Source organism: Bactrocera oleae, chromosome 2, assembly GCF_042242935.1.
Source record: "Bactrocera oleae isolate idBacOlea1 chromosome 2, idBacOlea1, whole genome shotgun sequence".
In the NCBI taxonomy this organism is placed as follows: domain Eukaryota; kingdom Metazoa; phylum Arthropoda; class Insecta; order Diptera; family Tephritidae; genus Bactrocera; species Bactrocera oleae.
In genome coordinates, this window is record NC_091536.1 from 91,541,252 (window position 1) to 91,561,169 (window position 19,918).

Here is a 19,918-nt window from a genome sequence, read left to right on the forward strand (position 1 = left end):
CGGCGACCTGATTGCTGAGACGCTTAATGCTTGCCTACTAGTGAAGCCACCAGCTTGACGACATGAGCGCATTAGATGCAATGTTTTGACTTAGACGCAAGCTTACTTACATTGTACTATTCACATTTTAAATGCATGTGTGTGTGTGTGTGTGTGTTTCTAGGCCATCACATACTTACATTTAGTTATACTCGTATGCTTGATTTACTCTAGCAAATGCGCTTTGCCTTCACCGCCTAAAGTGCTTTTTCATGTGGCGTCGTCGTTTATCTTATATGTATATACATATATATTTCTTTTAGCTTCAAGAGCTTTGCCGCATTTTGCACATTAACGTATGAATCGTTAACTGTATTAACTGTGGTATTGCCACACTTGTGCGCCTTCACTTGAACTCCTCTGCTGCGCTGCTGTCGCATTGAGTTCCTTTCGCAGCGCTTCGTCACCTTTCTAACGCTTCCAAAATATAGCTAATGACATACATACATACATACTTGTATGTACGTTTGTACACAGTCGTAAGGAAAGTATAGCCAGGGGCAGTGAATGTTTCTTTGCTCCTACACTCACAATTCGATACTCGCGCACGACAACGTTGCAAATCGTCGTGATGACTGTCGCTGTGTCGCCACTGTGCTAGAATTATATGCCGCACCTGTTGCACGAAGGCTTTGGTGGGTATTTGTACAGGCTTAAGCTTAAAATATGTGATTCATGGATTGAACATATTTTTTGTCAGACACACTCGTGTGAAATCGGTTTTCAAAAAGAATAATTATTCAGTTCGTTATGCATACGAAAAGCGAAATTTTTGCAAAAAAAAATACTCCTCAACCCCTGCAAAGATATCATTTTGCTACAAACCAATGACTTCAACTCTATTAGGCCGAAGTTTCTAAGCTTAGATACATGTTAATTTATTTAATTTATGATCAAATAGAAAACCAGTTATGTTAGTCTAACTTTGTAGAGCCGTGGCTTACATAAATAAACCTATGCAAAATTCAAAAAAAAAAAAACAAAAAAATCATAAATCGCAAATATTTATGGAATTGTGTAAACTTTAAAACGAAAAAAAATTATATTAACCTGTGTCTCCAATTCCATTAATTTTTTTATCATTTTTCCAATCATCAAATCAGACAAAATAGTTAACTTTCGCAGTAGTGCATATTAGTTTATGTCACTCATTTTGTATGTTATATAAACAGAAATATTCCCACTTCTACTTATTAAACTAAAATATACAATATATTTGCTGATATTATAACAATATTTTAATGTTATTCAAACGATTTATGTACTTAGCTGATTAATCGTTAATTAACAAAAAGAGATCGATCTTTTCACTGATACCAAAGGATAGAGTCAGCGAATATGACTGGACGGTTGTTTTAATAAATGCTGCCCTGCTTTAAACAACAACAAAAGCTCAAGTGTATTTTTGGCATCAAAAAATGTACCAGATAATTTGAAGCAGATCAAATTTCAATCGGACTGACATCAAAAAATCTACATTTTTGCTTATTTTATTACAAATATTTATTACCGTCTTTCAAATAAGCTCCTGTGTCAATACAAGCATGTCCATCCAATTTTCCATACATTTGTTATCAGCCTCAACCTTGTCAATTGCTTTCAGTGCTTTTAAGATTTTTTTTTAGCGCCATTCATTAGATTGTTAGACATTTTAGACGTCATATTCATTAAACCACGTCTGGTCACCAGTAATTTTTAGGGGCACAATAGATCTTAGATCACAGTGCATACCTCATTTTCTTATCAATCAGGTCACCAGTAGTTAGGAGTTTGATAAATGTACAATGTAGGGCCCTCAGCTACGTTATCAAGCATCTCTTTTGCGACTTCTACTTGACGTCGTTTTTGCAAAAAAGTCAGATCTTTTGGTACGAGTCTAACATTGACACGCTTCTTACGCAAAATATTAACCAAAATCTGTTGAGTCGATCTGTAACAGATGTTGAGATCCTCTGATATCTCTCTGATGAAAACGACGATTTACAAGCACTGTTTTGTTAACTTTTTCGATGTTATCGTCATTAACAAAGATGGTTGGTCGACGTGCATGAAGCAATTTTTCGATGACTTCACGACCTTCACTGAATGATTTGTGCCTCTGAAATACTTGTGTTCGTGATAAAGTGGTCTTTCCAAAACACTCACAATATTTTGAACGATTCCATGATTCCATTGGAAACATAAAATTTCAAGCAAACTCGTTGTTTAAGTTTTTTATACTCTCGCAACCTGTTGCTACAGAGTATAATAGTTTTGTTCACCTAACGGTTGTTTGTATCACCTAAAATTAATCGAGTTAGATATAGGGTTATATATATATAAATGATCAGGATGAAGAGACGAGTTGAAATCCGGGTGACTGTCTGTCCGTCCGTCCGTCTGTCCGTCCGTGCAAGCTCTAACTTGAGTAAAAATTGAGATATCTTTATGAAACTTGGTAGACATGTTTCATGGTACCGTGAGACGGTTGGTATTGCAGATGGGCGTAATCGGACCACTGCCACGCCCACAAAACGCCATTTATCAAAAACAAATAACTTGCCATAACTAAGCTCCGCAATAAGATACAAGACTGTTATTTGGTACACAGGATCACATTAGGGAGGGGCATCTGCAGTTAAAATTTTTTTTTTAAAGTGGGCGTGGTCCCGCCTCTAATAGGTTTAATGTGCATATCTCCTAAACCGCTAATGCTATATTAACAAAATTCACTGGAAGCAAATGTTTTTAGCACTTCTATTGACGGTGTGAAAATAGTGCGAAAATGGGCGAAATCGGACTACAACCACGCTTACTTCCCATGTAACACCATTTTTAATTCCATCTGATTCTTTCACTTTCCACTATGCAAATCAGGTAACAATGATTATATCGGAGTAAAACTTTGCGTAAATAATGCAATTAAAGTATGCCACCTTGCGGCCAAAAATTGTCTAAATCGAACCAAAACTGTTCAAACCCCTAAGTACTAAATATGTGGACCCCAGTGCCTATAGTTGACCTTCTACCGAAAATATCAGTCAATCCACAAAGAAATCTCAAACGAGTATACCATTTGACTTTGCGAGAGTATAAAATGTTCGGTTACATCCGAACTTAGCCCTTCCTTACTTGTTTTTATATTAAATTTCGCATTGTAAGGAAACAGCGACTAATTGGCATATAGAGATCAATCATCCGACCTTCAAAAAGTCTAGAGATAATATATTTATCGATTTGGTTTTAAATTTATCATAATTTCTTCATCATTTGAATGAACTTTAGAATATGTGGACAGATTTATAGAGTTGTTTGATCTCCCAAAAAATACCTTTATTCGTATTTGAAAATTGTGTTTACTTTGTGATTAAAGAAATGTGGAACCAAAGCAAAAATCTACTAAGTTCTGTTTCTACATGACAATTTCGAAACATATCTTTAACTCTATATACAACAACAAAAGTAATTACCTGAAATGTGGGATCGAGTAGAACTTTTATACTTTCTAAATAGATTATTATGCATACTATTTTCTCTCATTCGAGTTTTTGGTTTTTGAACAATGACGTTATATTATTATTTTTTAAAAACAACAAGCTTTCACAATTTCGATTTGCATAATTACTCAACCATATAGTTTTCGTAAACTTTTACAACAGTTGCAAACTTTGTTGCTTTGTTTAAATACATACATAGCTACATATGTATGTACATAATAACGTAGTATAATATAATATATTTACTATATTTGTATGCATATGAAAACTTTTGGATTCCAGCGAAAAAGTCTACATTCGTTTACGCTTATCAGTATTTGCCTTTTGAAACGGTGAAAAGCAGCAAAAATAAATTTAGCAAACAAAAGCAAGAAAACAGAATGTAAGCGCTCGCACCATATGACGCTGCCTTTTATCGCCATAAAAATTATACAACAATAATAATAATAATACTCGCACAAGTAATATGCTAATTTATTTCGTGTTTATTGTTTTCATGCAACACCAATTGGCACACACATGCACCTACCCATACACCTAAATATGTATTTATGTACTTACGTGCTGTTTGCCCGCTAACTGACCGACAAGCCGTGTTTCGTTAAGCGGTTCAGTGAGGGCGTTCACAATGAGGGTGTAGTGGCATGCAGCATTGTCACTGTTATCCCAATTCATTGTGCCATTTGTGGGTATGTTCTCATCAGCGCGGCTATGACTTACTGCCTGAGTCAGTATGCGTGTCCATTTAGAAAAAAATGTTGCTTTCATTAACGTCTGTCGCTTTGAATTCAAAACATGAGGCTGAGACGTGTTTGAAGACGGCTGAGACGAGTTCGGAAACACAATTAAAGTAAAATTTGGTATATAGTTAGTAGAGAATCGTTAATATATAAGTACATATGTCAAAGTAGTTTCTTTACATTTTAGTAATCATTAATTATTTTTAATTTATTTCTAAAACAACAACAAACCGGTTTTTTTCGTCAAAAAATCTTTGGTAAAACATAGCGTTTATTTACGAAAACTACAAAGGCGATCAAACTATCAGGGAAAAGCTCTCTTTATTGCAGGCTTGTTAAAAAAAATTTGAGAGTGGCGAATCGAACATACAACAACTTATAAAATAGCTTAAATCAAATATGAGGTCATAACCAATTGAACATAGATTAGAAAGAGGTTTGTCAAAATTTTTAGAATGGCGAGTCGAACAAAAAACTCGTTTAAGTCAAATATACTGCCAAAATAGAATGAAGCGAGGGAAAGAGGGGTTATTCATTTGAATGAAATGTCCACATACCTATGTTGATGTTACTTTCACTTGTAAATATTTAACAAGAGCGCAGCGCTGAAATGTAAGAGCAAACAAATAAATAATATCATGCTAAATATAAGTTAGTCTAGACAAATGGTAACATAGTCGTTACAAGTAAACACTTCTATTGTACATAAAAGGAAAATCATCCTAAATATATAAAAAACAATAAAATCACGAATTATTATTGCTGCTCTGTAAATACTCCAACACATAGGTGAAGCACTTTGTGTACAAACATAGGTATACATATATTTTAAATTGAAATCTGCGCCTCTGATCGGCACTTATAAAAAATGTCGATATAATATATTAGTATGTACTTGTATGTTCTTTATATATATCAATCGATATCGCAGTAACAAATCGTTGCGAAGGCGGATTTAAGTGTAATAATATGGTTGTTGTTTTTTCTTTGTTGTTCAGCAGCCGTTCGACAGTTTGACGTCATTGTTGTTTAAACTTAAGCTTGCAAAAAATATAAGTTTTGCCTTTGTTTTCTTTTTGCAATTGAAGTATGTGAGTAGCTTGAAGGTTTTTTCCAATTTAACGAACCTACTTTTTATGGAACGCGCCTGCCTTGTTATACTTTTGTTTATTTTATGTGTATGTAAGTGTTTGCCTATACTTTTAATGAAGTTGCGGCTTGCTTGCATTGTGATTTATTTCATTTGATTTTTATTATTTCTGTCATTTTTACTTTTGTTTTATTTTATTTTATTTTTTCAATTTTAATTGTTATTTAAGTTTTTTTTTCTGAATTTTTACATAAATTTTTTTTTTCAGTCTATCGGATTTAAACACTTTTCTCTGCTTATTTTCTGCTTATAAATAAGCAATAGTTTGATTAAAAAGTTTCAACCGACAATGTGGTGCTGTGCTATACCCTTGTATGTTTGTGATTATATGTGTTACTATTACATACAGAATACACAAATATACAATGTTAAATTGCTATAAAAACGTTAGCTTGTAATTATTTTCATTATAAAATCTGAATAATTAATGTCGGCAAGCTTTTACTTTATTGCTTTGAAATTTTCTCACGAAAGTCTAGTGACGCAATTGTCTGCTGCAATTTAACATTAATATTTTCCATATAAATTTTTTTAGATTTTTTTTTTAATTTAATATTTTTTCCTCGCATAACATTTCGATTCCGGCTAGCGACACCTTCACTTCGTCTAATTGCTTTAGTTTATTAGAAAATCGATTTCTTTTAATGTTTGATGTCTGATGAGAGCTTTTAGCTGATTAATATGCGCTTAGTTGACAAGTATGTAAATGCTGTGGCGTAATTTTTATTTGATTCTCCTCTGTGACTAGACTAGACTAGACAACGAACTGTGCCCAACATCAATACGCTTGCGGTAGGTAGTAATTTCATATATGTATGTTTATATGTACGTATGTACGTATTTATGTATATGCAAAGTGGTTTTTTATGTGATACGTAAATAACGCCTGCATTTGTGAAATTCTCGCACTTGCTCTCTTTCTCTGCGACGTTTTCCACTGTGTGAGCTTATATATGTACATATATATGTTTTAAGGCATATGCATTATTAATTTATGAAATATTTGTTCTAATTTTATTTTATTCACGCCTCTGTAGAATCTCTAATATGTATGCATGTAGAAGAATATATGTATATATGTACCATATGTAGAATATATGTATATGTACATATGTAATGAGATATGGACTCACAGTGGCGAGCTAAATTTTAGCAAGTTAAAAGAAAACTCTTCGAAATACTGCAAATCTCGTTGGGTCGTGGGTTGAGAACCTTAACTCAAGATCACTAAGAAATTATCTTACGAAAGATTTTTGTGTTGATAGTGATCAAAATTTCGTAACAGGTGTTAAACTTCTAAATTTAATTCAGTCAGGTATTTCAGTCATATGTTCGAACATCTTGAAAATTAAACAGATATACTTCAGCTTCGTCCAAAACTCCATCGTCGATGCAAATTTAAATCTCGAAGATCACATTTTGCTGTAGCCTCAGTGTTATCGGCTCGCAGTTTAACCATCTTGTAGCATAAAATTTCGTTTAAATATTTTTAGGGAAGAAAGCTGTCAAATTGATAGTTCTTATTCAAGTACACACCCCGGTGCTTTACTGTTCCGTAAAAACGAGTCTCCTGGCAACAGTTTTGATATAACGTATTTTGGGATCATAAAAAACTATACTGCTTATTTTTAACACGGTTATATGTTGTGCGAGTATATACTGATGTAAATACATATTGTCATACACACATACATACATATGAAGATAAGAGGACCGTTCAGTATTAAACGTGCATCAACCCAAGTGTTTAATTGACTTTACTCTACAATTAAAATATACACATTTTTTTAATAGGAATTAGATGTTTTCAAAAATTGTATGATTGCATCAGCAATTTGTGACAAACTTGTTCAATTCCATGTGACTTTAGTTAATAATTCTCACTGCATTGATTGCCTTGATTACAGCTTTTCACATAACCTTTTCTAAGCGCACTAAAGAACTGCAAAAAACAAGTAAGGACGTGACAGGCTGTCAACGGCTGAATTAATAAAAAAAAATTTGTGCAAAAAAATGTTTAGTTGTCTTTAAGAAAATGTGTGGTCAAGTGTAATATTATTAAAAAAATTGCGTGTCTTCTTGTATCTTATTGCTTTGAAACTGGATCATTTGCAAGAAATATTTAAAATATATCAATGCTCTCTCAGGCAATTTTTTATTATATAATTCTTCTATAATTAATTTTACGACCTAAATTTTCTTATTATCTGTTTTAATTTTTTTTTTGTTCAATATTTAATTTCATATTTTCATCATGAATGGTATAACATTTTTAAGTAGACTTGCAAACTGTTGTTAAAATGAAAATAAACAGCAAATGTTTGCATAAATTTTCTATATAAATAACACCTAAATTAAAATCAATTTAAACTGTCAACAAAACTTATTGTAGTATAATATTGCATTTTAAATGCATATTAATTTGTATTAAAGCGCTTATTTATTAATATGTATATGCCTTAACTTAACACAAATGTTAGAAACATGTTTGTAAGGCATTGGCTTACAAACGAAACGAACTGCCAAACTTTCATTGAAATTGTATGTTAGCAAAGCCTTTCCCTTCTTTCGTTCATGACGTCACGAGCGAATGTATCTTTCTGTCAACCGCGTGGCATAAAAATTATTATTACGAAACTCTTGTCGTACTCCCTATTTCCATCACACGGTATAACAGTTCATTTGTCGCCCTACTTGTGACTATAAACTAGGAAAAAATATATATTTTGTGATATTTGTTTTAAATTTTCTGATAAAATTTATCAGACCTTTTTTTGTTAATGAAACCCCTCTGAGTGTCTTGCATTCAAATTCACTCTGAATTTTCGGCGGACTATTAAAATTAATGGTCTTTTGAATTGAAAAAAAAAAAAATTGTATTCAAATATATGAGTCCACTTTTTGCAGAGCATAATCGTTTAAAAAATATAGTGATCTTACCTTTAATTTTGGGTAAAATCGTATTGAGACGACTAAATGAAAAATTTGCCCTCGTTAAAATGTCTTAAAGAATTTTCTTCAATATGAAAACTTTCTGATATACATATCTAAATCGAAATATATACGTATTATATAGAAGATATATTTTATCGAAGCTATCTGAGCTTTTGCCCTTTTTCCTGGCTTGCTTTTAGATATCGTCCAACAAAAGCAAGCCACATTTTTTCTAAACCTTTTTCTTATCTACCCTTGCTATATCGAGTTCATTTACGCTTAAATTTACGCTTCCTCACTTGTATTCTTTAATTACAAGACAATTATGCCAAGTCATATTGTAGTTCATTAGTCTTATGTTTTGATATTACTCTTTAAGTTGCTCATATTGCTTTCAAAAACCCGGCGCTATATTATAACATGGCAAAGTTCAACGTTTCACACTTAATTAATGGTTTCACAAAGCAATATTACTTCGCGTAAACACTCCCAAATCGTGTTCACATGTCAAGCTCATCATACGGCGCCCACTGCTGCTAACTCCGCGCAACTCCACTAGCCAATTGCCAAGCGTTTTCCGCCACATAGCAACCAAATTAAACCGATTTTGGGCAACAATTGCTACACCTACTGTGCACTTCCAAAGGAATTGAAGAAACAGTTTACTTACTGTCTATGTACGTAAGATACTTTTCTAGCATGCAACACGATTACCACTAATTTGGCCAACAAATTACATTTTCCAACAACGCGCGAACGAGCGCCGCTTTGACTCGTCGTTAAGCGCAAGCGGTAATGTGTAGCGCGAGGAGTGTTGTTGCGCGAAATCACAACAAATGCCACAAAATCGTGATCGTGCAATAAAACTTATTCGCCTAGCGCTTCCTGACCGGCCGCGGTGATCACAGTTCATTGGCGTGTCAGCTAACAGCAGAGCAGCGTACACAACAAAAGCGGGCGGCTGCTGCGCTGACTCGCCTGACAGTGGTGGGTTGACCTGGACGCTCCTCCAACATTTAAACTCCAAATACTATGCTGTGGTAATAAAATTTCAAATAAATTTGCTGCAACAAAAATTGTAAGCGCTCGATGTGCCACAGCATATCACATTGCACGAACAAATTGTAATTGTTAGCTTTGTCTCCAACAATTTTCGTTACGATTTCCCGCGAACAAAAATATAGCGCACCAAACAAAAAAGCCTAAAAAAAAAAAAATAATCAAAGGCACAGTAAACACTAAATGAAATGTACAAAAGTGGCAGGAATTTTTCGTGCGATCCCACAAAAAGTCAAATGCAGGCGGATGTGGAGCGCAGCGCGCAAATGACGTGCGCAAACTCATATTGTATTTGTGATTGTCGGTCGCATCTCAGCTTCGAACATCATTTTATGTTGCCTACTGCCACTAAACTGAAACGAGAAACCCCGCGTCAATCTTGGCCGACCAGCGGGCGTGCAACCGTTCAATCGAACGACCGTTGGTGGTTTGGTTGTTTCATTGCTTGTTTGTGGCATGTTGTTGGCGCGCATTTGAGGCGCAACTGACATTGCCCTCTTGTCACCAGAGAGCAAGAAATGAAAGCCATGTTAAGTGTTGTAATTAAAGTGAATTTAGCTAGCACGGCTAACTGACTGACTAACTGCCTAACTAACGGCGCGCGCACATCACTAGTTGCGCTAGACGCGCTTAGCGCTGCAACGCGCAACCATTTCGTGGCTGCAAATGACGTTGTAAGTGGTTAGTTATTTCTAACAAGCTCTTAAATTTCGTCGTCTTCACTGACTTTTGGACAACGCTTCTACAATTGCGCTTCTTTCCCGCGGTTTATATGCTGTTTGTATTTATTTGTCGCTCGTTGCGCCTTCGTGCAAGTTAACATCGGCGATGGCGATGGCGGTCGTTGTCAAAACAGCGGCGAACTTCATTTTTTAATGGAAATGTCTGAAAATGATCCGCCCTCTTCCTCTTTCACGTTGCCACAGTGGCGGCCATGGCGCAGGCGTCGCTACACTGTTATAATGTTGTTACAATGACTTTAGTAGGTGCACATTCTTTCCGCTCTATTAGGTTCAAATTGGTTTTGCAAAATTCTCCTACCCTATCTTGCACGCTGCGCCTGCGCGGCCACCTTTGTCTTCGGCACATTCGTAAAAACACTGAACATCTCACTAGAGTTTAAAAATTTTCTTGTCATCATTGTTGCCAACAATTTACAACACAACGTTTTTTTTTCCTTATTTTTCTTTTTTCTATTTTACTTTTTTCTGCCAACATTTCAAACCGTTTCATTCTGCCAACAAGCGCACACGAACGCCAAGCAGCGATCCATTGCTTCGGTTCGTAGTGCAAAAAACTGCCAATCCACCGTTCCTTCCAGCTGTCTCAGCTGTTGTTGGTGATCGTGGTGATGTCAGTTACTGTTGTTGTTGTTGCAACAACTGGCAGTTGGCAAGCAACTACGTAGACACACACATATATATATATATATTTATGTATATGTGTGTATATATGTATTTGTTGCCTGTTGATCTCTTCTGCGGCTCTATTTTGTCGGCGAACATGGATCTAGTGCACGGTTTATTCATAATCAAGTTCGTGACTAGATTTCATGCTCGTCTATTAAGTTGGGTCAAAACAACGCAAAAACGTATAAAACCATTAAAATACGAAGCTGAAAGCATTATCAAACAAATAGTGAGGTAAAAAGCAAATACTGCGATATTGCGCAGGAAAAAATCCTCAAGTTAATAAATAACTACTCGTACAATGTTTAAATTGTTGTTAAATGTTCGTTCAGTTCAATAGAGAAGATATCACCCTGAATGTATCGACGCGATCTGGCGACTTTCGGCGGCTGCGCGACATCATTGACGTCGCATTGCTGATGATGCTGGTGGTGGCAACCGAACAGCACGACAATGACGTTTAAATCGACGTTTATAATACGTTTGTGTGAGTGTGTGTAAATAGGTACGTATTTAACCGCAATTATTGCCAGTCAGCCAACTGAGTTGACAACAATTGCATTGCAAACAAAAAGTAAGTAGCAAAATAAAATAAATACTAAAGCGAAGAAAAAGTAATATTTGCAGTATTTAACTGTACTTTAAGTATTAAACAAAAGGAGGGTGACAGCTAAGCTTTGTGTCAGAGAGTTGTGCCATAAAATCAATTTGCACACAGATAAAACTTTCTATCATTAAATAAACAAATGGATTTTCATTTGATTTTTGTTTTATAATGTGTATTTAAGACACTTTTTTTTTGTTGAATTAAATATATTATTTTATTTTATTGAATATAAAAAATATTTATTTTTATACCTATATTTACATACATTGCATATAGGTATATCGAATTAGAGGCATTTTTATTAAAAACACAAAAAGTAATTTATTAAGAATATGTTTTAGATGGATTATTAATCATTTATTAAGTGACTTTTATAAATAAAAAATCTAGGTTTTGGTGTAGATACATTTTTTACTAAAATTAGAAGACTTGTCAAATATCAATGCACCTATTATATGACTACATTTTCTGTATATCAAAAACAAATCGGCACTAATCAGTCACATTGTTTGCGATTTGTAAAATAAAAATTAATTTTAGGATTTATAAATTTATTTTCGGTATACTGAAAATTGACGATTGAGTGAAAAACGTTTCTCTGCTGCCTTTCTCCAGAACATGCTCATTTTACATGCAACCCCGAAAAAAGCATCAAAAAACTCACAACCCACAATGATTCACAGGTCAAAAACTCACCTTTTCTCTCATTAGAGTGTGAAATTGAAAAAAAGAAACATATAATTTTTTACGGCTTGCCTTTATTTCCGAACCGAACAAGCAAATGAAGAGAACTACATAGAGACAAAATCTACTTGTAGAAGCGGAGCTTGATTCAATACACTTTTGATACCAAAAGCCAAAGATTTTAACTTTAAGTTCACACACTGCTGTCTTGTCCTATTCGATCGTGCCTTTTTGAAGTTTTATATTTTTGAACAATTTTTTTTTGGAAAAATGTCATGCTGTCCTATTTATTTATAATTTAAAAACACTTAATGATTTAATCAAAGGAAACCAGTAGAGTAACGAGACAAATCGATAACGAAAAACTAAGCTTTAAGATTCTTAAATTATTACAATACAAAAAAAAATATGAGAACACTTATTTAATCACAATTTTTAAACTCTATAACACAGTGTTCTTAGATTTTTATACCCTGAACCGGGTATACTTAGTTTGCCACGAAGCTTGTAAGAACTAGAAGCAAACGTCGGAGTCGCTATAAAATGTGTATATAAATGATCATCATGACGTGCAATGTCCGTCTGTCTGTATATACGCGAACTAGTCCCTCAGTTTTTGATATATCAATATGAAATTTTGCACACGTCCTTTACTCCCCAACAAGCTGCTCATTTTTCGGAACCGCCGATATCGGTGTCACTATAGCATATAGCTGCCGTACAATCTGAACGATCCACAGCTTCTTTTCTTGTATAGAAAATTTTTATATTTGACGAGATATCTTCACGAAATTTAGCATGGATTATTGACCTCGGCAACGGTAAAATCTCCGAAAAAATTATAAAAATATATGAAATATTTTAAAAAACACGAGGTCTGTAAGTATTCGTTTTAATTAAGATGATACGAACTAATTCTGTCTATTATTTTAACTATAAGCTCAAATTAATCTAGTAAATATAGATGCATATATAAATATTTTGAAATATTGACTACAAAGACAATGTTATAAAAGCACAGTAGAATGATAAAAGAAATATATTGAGGTAGATTCCAAAATCTGAGGCATATATAATCAAAAGAGGAATCGCAAAAAAAAACGCAAAAGTATACTGATCATAACATATGCATCCCTTTCGAAATTATTAAAAATAGCTGTAGTATGAAACTATTTATTAACAATCGCAGCGTTTCATCTATGAAATGTTTTCTTCACTCAAAATTGAATAATGTTTATCAATCTTAATTCCTTCTCGAGGAGATTGGTATAAATAAATATATAAAGTTTATTTCAAAAAAGTTCAATAAATTTTTAAACAAAGATTCAGCTTAACGGAAATGTACTTCATTCATATTTTATTACGGGTAAACCCATCAAATGCCGCTCAAAAACAAACGACCTTAGAACTTGGTGTTCCATAATTAATTTGAAAGTGTAATATATAGTAAATAGGGCGATAATCCGGCAATCGCATGCTCGATCACCATTTCCGACAAGAAACAACAAAATTATACAAAATTACAACGAGTATATATGTAGGTGTTTTTGTAATGTGTAGCAAACCAATCAATAAACTACCGCTTACTCTAATGGCCAGAAATTATTGTGATAATGGTGATCGAACTATAATTGAGGCAACACATTCAAACGCCCTAATAGCCAAATTTATTAATTTCAAGTGCCGAGCATGCCCTATTATACATACATACATATTTATAATGTGAAGGTAAAAAGGTTAGCAACGCGTTGTAAACCACGAGATTTTCTTGAATAAATTAAAATCAAAGTTTTGAGTGTTATAATACAGAAATCAAATAAAATTTGTTAGTAATTGTAGCATAAGGAAAGGTGGTATCAAATGAACACTTATGGATATATATATATACGTATGTATGTATATGTACTTGTAGATACTGTATACATACTAAGCAACCCTTCACCAGCGCACGAGCGAAAGGTAGAAAGTCAGAAGCAGTTAAGATCAGCACAACAACACTACCATGCACATATAAACATGAACACAAAGAAACCTATAGTACTACCATTCACACACATATGTACAAACATAGCACAGCATCTTGCTGTTACGGTTGCAATATAAACAACAGCGTTCGTTCACTCGGTCGTTGGGCTGACGGTTGGCAACAACGTTTTCCACTTTAATATTAAGTAATGGCTTTAACGTTATTTATAATCGCTGCCAGTGAAGAGGAAGATTGCCGGAGTTCTCTGCTGATGGAGTACCAACCGCCTTTTAAGTCTTTCTACTTTTTTATATTCGCTTGTTTACTGCTTTCTATGCTACCATGTAGTATTACCGCCGCCGTTGCATAAACGTTGACGTTGCAATTGAACTTTGCACATGCGCAAAAGGATCAGTTTCCTTCCCTCCCCAGCTTCCTGTCATTTCTTCGCTTCATTTAACCAAGTTCTTTGTGTTGCTTTTCTTTTGTATTGCTAGAAACTATTGCGATAGCTTGCGAAAGATGTTCCACCACTCCTTAAGGTAAACGATCTAATGTGCACTCAGCAGCTTAACAGCAGCGTTGCTTTTTCTTAACCGTAGGGCTTGTTTGAATATGTGATTGGGTTTTGTATTTAGAAAGGTACAATCTCTTTGTTCATTGTTCTTGGTTGAGTGTTTAATTTTTTTTTTTATAGTTTTATGTAGAAATAGCTTTTATGGCTGCACCCTAAAATTTTGGTCACAAATAACTATTCTACTAAATGTGCTCATACACATTATTGTTTCACATCCCAACCTATTTGTATGCTCTAAGTAATATGTATAATTAAGTAAGATATATTTTCTCTGAGTTCTCACCCTAACTTTTGCGCTAGCTTTGCTCAACTGGTGATGCAAAAAGCACAACATTCTTCTTTAGATCAATCTGTCAGTGATGGCATGTCAGAATAGGGTGGGTAAGTTGAGTTATGTATGCTTTTGAGAAAAGTTGGGACAGAATAAGAAATAGGTACGTTTTAGGGGTTACAAACAGAATTTTCAAAAAATCGATTTTATTATTTTTTTTTTTTCTTAATGTACATATATTTAAGAATACACTAGAAAATTTCATATTGTTCCGGTGAATATTTTCGAAGTTACACGCAAATTTGAAAAGGCGTCTCAAAGTGCTTAGAAGTACAAGGCCAAAGCGACAGCTACTACCTGAACACTATTCCTTTTATGCACCTGCCTATTGTAAATGCTTCCTTCTAATGTATTTAGATGTGTAAATCAACAGTGTGATTGTTTTTTTTTTACACCTGAAATGTAAATTTTTATTTTTCGAACCGTAAACTGGAAAATAATTAAGAGTTGTAGTCAGTATACGCAGCTAAGCCAAGCGGTAAACTTGTGAGTTCGTTTATAAATTTTTTTTGTGTAATTTTTCGTGAAAATGAAGTCTTCCAAAGAAATGAGAAAATCTGTTAACATACGTAAGTCGAGAACAAAAAAGCGCACAAATTGTTTTAATCCAAAAACAGCTGAAATGGATGGAAGTAGTTTCAGTGCCTGGGCGAAAACATTTAAAGAACAACAGGAAATCTCGGTTACACGTGATCCGTCTGCTGAGTATCGCATTTTAAATTTTATAACAGTATTTTCAGCAATTTCTAAATATGTGATATGTAAGATCTGTGACGGAAATGTCAAGTTTCAAACAGCTTCTTAATGAGGATTTGGTTTTAAAACTGTTTTGCTGTGTAATAAGTGTGCAGATCGTAACATAAATGCTTATCCTTTTGTCGCGCACTTTTATGAATTAAATCGACGATTTTCATTTGTCATGAGAGTCCTGGGATTAGTGTTGAAAGGTGCAGCAAAATTTTTTTGAATTAATGGACATGCGAGCTTTTATATCACAGCCCACTTACGATTTGATAATAAATAATATTCACTCCAGTGTAAAAACAGCCACCGAAAAACTTTTTCAACAGGCTTGTAATGAAGAAAAAAATTGAACTTTCGCACATCAAGGTGATGAACATTCGACAGAATTAACTGAATCTGGCGATGACACATGGAAAAAGCAAGGGTATATTTCCTTGTGCGATGTGACATCATTGATCGGATACTATTCTGGTAAAATCATAGATATTGTTATAAAAAGTGCCTACTGCGAACTGTGTGAAACTTGGAAAGAAGAAACTCGATACCGAAGAATATAATGAATGGCATGCAGAACATGAAAATACTTGGACTGCAAATCATGCTGGTTCTTCTGGGAAAATGGAAGTTGATGCAATCGTCGAAATGTTCCAACGGTCATTGGAGAAACTTGGAGTCATGTACAAAAATTACATCGGAGACGGTGACTCCAAAACGTACTCGGGAATTTTAAAGGCTGCCCCTTATGGTGATCAAGACGTTGTAAAGAAAGAATGTATGGGACACGTACAGAAAGAATGGGCACGCGACTACGAGATTGTGTCCAAAAAATTGTTGAAACAGTTGAAACAAAAAATGAAAAAAGATACAAAAAAAAAAGGTGGAAAAGGCAAACTTACTGGAAAGATGATCGATAAGTTTACAGTTTATTATGGCTTAGCAATAAGGAGACATTGGGATTCCATTAAAAAAATGTATAATGCTATCTCGGCCATATATTACCATTTCTGTTCAACTGACGAAAAACCATATCACGACAAGTGCCCGGATGGATCAGACTCATGGTGCAGCTGGCAGAGGGCTGCAGCTGCCAATCAATTATCCACTTTCGAACATGATTATGAGCAATTATCAGAAGATGTTGCTGAGGCTATACGTCCGATTTTTACAGATTTCAGCAGTAAGAATTTATTAGAAAGATGTGTAAATGGAGAATGAGAGCTACAATTATCAAAATTGTTCCGGAATATGGAAATCGCTGCATACATAGCTGCAAGCATATTAAATGAAGGAATGACATCAAAATTGTATTATATGAAGACAATAGGAATTACACTTGGACCAAATGCGCATTCACATGCCGAAAAAGAATATGAGCGGCGTGTGAACATCTTCGATTGCAGAGCGCATTAGAGCAGCCGAGATGGAAGAAGGGTTCATAGACAACATCAGCTCGCATTATTAGAAGCTGCCGAATTGGCGGAGGGTCTCTTATATGGGCCTGAAATAGACGACTCTATGTAAGTTAAAAAAAAAAAATTTTATACCATGTAAAGTGCATTCCAAACCTTAAACGTGTGACCAAGATTACTCGAAAACAGCTAAACCGCTTAGTCTCAAATTTAATTTTGCTTATTCCTTCAATTAATTACTAAATTTAACATTACTTTAATGAAATCTGTTTGGTTTTTTAATTTCAGATGATCCAGTTCAGAGATATAGTGGTCACCGCAAATTTCAAAATTTTTAGATTAGTTACTATTTACTTTTACAAAAATTCGAAAATATTTATCGCCTAAAACCACATAAAAACACAAGTGTAATTGTATAAATTTGTAAAATCATTAAAATGAAATATCAGCTGTAAAATTTCACGAAAATGTTATTGTGTATGGTACGGTTTTTAACTACTTATATTAAAACCTTATAGAAACTATATATTACCTTTTATTTATATGTATATCATTTTGTCATACAGAAAGATAGTAAAATTACTCAAGCAAATTTATTAATAAAAGATCGTCAAAAAGAAAAGTCTAGTATTTTATTACTCCTAAAAAGTTGTAAGCGAACATAAACATTGTATTTGTCAGGCATTCACTTCTAAGTGATTCTCAGTATTTAAAGTCATCACATATTTAAAATGTGAAAAGTAATTATCCCTTGATATTTGGTGCATCCGTAAGCAAACTTTACGTCGTTACCCCAATTATGACTTTACCTAGTAGAAAAGAACGCGCTTAGCATGCAAGTCATGAGCGCCTGGTACAGTCAGGTATAAGGACAATAAATAGGACATGCTAAATTTTATATTATAATATGTAATATATTTGAAAAGTCAAAAATAGTGACTTGATATACAAAGCAAGAAATATGTTTGTTTAAATCAGAAAAGTTGAGTCTGACAACATAACCAGCTCTTTCAGGGCATAAATTTACTTGGAGGCTTTCATTTGGCTACGAGGGATATCTAGTATGAGGAAACACATTTTGATGTTAGTCGAAACTGGCATAAAACCCAGATCCTTTAGCCCCTACATTAGAACGCCAACTAATGTATACTGCTACAAGTATACCTAATTCTGTATAAAAATTAAAAAGTGCGCTACTTTAGCTAAAAAAATTAAATAATTGGACAATGGACATTTTTAGGAGAATTTTCATATATTACAAACATTATAATCGATTTAAACCAATTTAGTTTTCTTTAAATAGGCTGACATCAATCAAGCAGCTTCGCATTTTACATCCCATAGGTTTAATAACTCAAGCATTAATGAGCATAACAAATCATGCAGCTATTCTGAAAATATATATAATATATCTGAGAATGTGTAAGGCATGATAGTGGAAGTAATTAACACAAATTATACATCTAATGAATTGGTTCAAACCTTCACCCAAACCCGTAAACTCAATAAATAATCTTTTTTTTCTCCTCTGGCCTTCTTTGTACAATAAGTATTTAATAGGAATTTATTCAGGCGTAGTTGTACTAAACTTTAATAACGATATTCTCTCCAGTATTTTCTTGACGAGTAGCGGGACAAAATCATCAGTCTATCATCATAGCATAAATTCATTTTTGCTGTCAATTCCTCACCGAACTTGTTCATAAGTATTGTCCTCTCGGTTACTTATGTTAGGTCCAATTGCTTTAGGAACAAATGCCGACCAACATGTCTCAGCAAATTTATTGTCACATAATTAATAATTAATATTTATTCAGCGTGTAAAAACTTTAGCACGAAACACGAAAAACACCCAGAAGTAAACATCGGAGACCATATAAAATATATGTATACATATAAATGATCTGCATGACGAGCTGAGTCGATTTAGCCATGCCTGTCTATCTGTATGTACGCGAACTAGTCCCTCAGTTTTTGAGATATCAATCTGAAATGTTGCACAAGTACTTTACTCTGCAAGAAGTCGTTCTCTCCGAGGAAATTATTTAGATCGAGGCACTATAGCATATAGCTGCCATATCGAAGTTAATGTTATTTCTTGTTTAGTTGACATATGTAAACTCAACTCAGAAATTTTGCACTAACAACATAGCGGCTGTCAAATTTGTATGTATACCTGAAATATGTTGACGTTGGTTGTTCCTATTTGCAAGAAAATCAAATAGTATTTTCAAAATGCGACTTGAGTATTTTTAATTTACTTTGCAAACCAGCGTTTTTAACCAATATCACTGAAATCAGAAAAATATGCTAGTTTGACCATTGTCGATATGATATGCTTATCTTTGAAACAAAAAATGTATTAAGGCAATCTTTCCTTTATTATATAATGCTATATTCACATGTACTTAATAGGTCAGTGTGAAGTATACAAAATTGTTCTACACATTTTTGTTTTGTTTTAATATTCATTTCGAAATATATCAACTATTTTGGTGCTATCTACATTTTACGGTAGTTAGCTATATAAGATATATATGGTATATACATGGAAACACATGTATTTGTAACACTTGACTGACATTTGGCGTTAGCAATTGTGCCGTGTCCCTTTGCAATAATCTTAATATTTTTTTTCCTTTTTGTTTATTTTTTTTTTGTTTTCGTAACAAAAATGAGAAAATTATGCAAATTCTTCTTACCATTTGAATACGAACAGTCAGTTGCATTAAATATTTTCTATTATTGTTTTAGTTTCCTTGTGTTTTCTCCTCTCGCACCGACATTTGTTTG

The 19,918-nt window shown here is 33.8% G+C and overlaps 1 protein-coding gene and 1 pseudogene across 1 annotated transcript in view; both read left to right on the top strand.

Moving 5' to 3' along the window:
• PolA2 (DNA polymerase alpha subunit B) overlaps nt 1-19,918 on the top strand; it is a 100,982-nt gene that overhangs the window by 37,709 nt on the left and 43,355 nt on the right. The window lies entirely within an intron of this gene.
• LOC138855854 (uncharacterized) lies at nt 15,184-17,237 on the top strand (annotated as a pseudogene).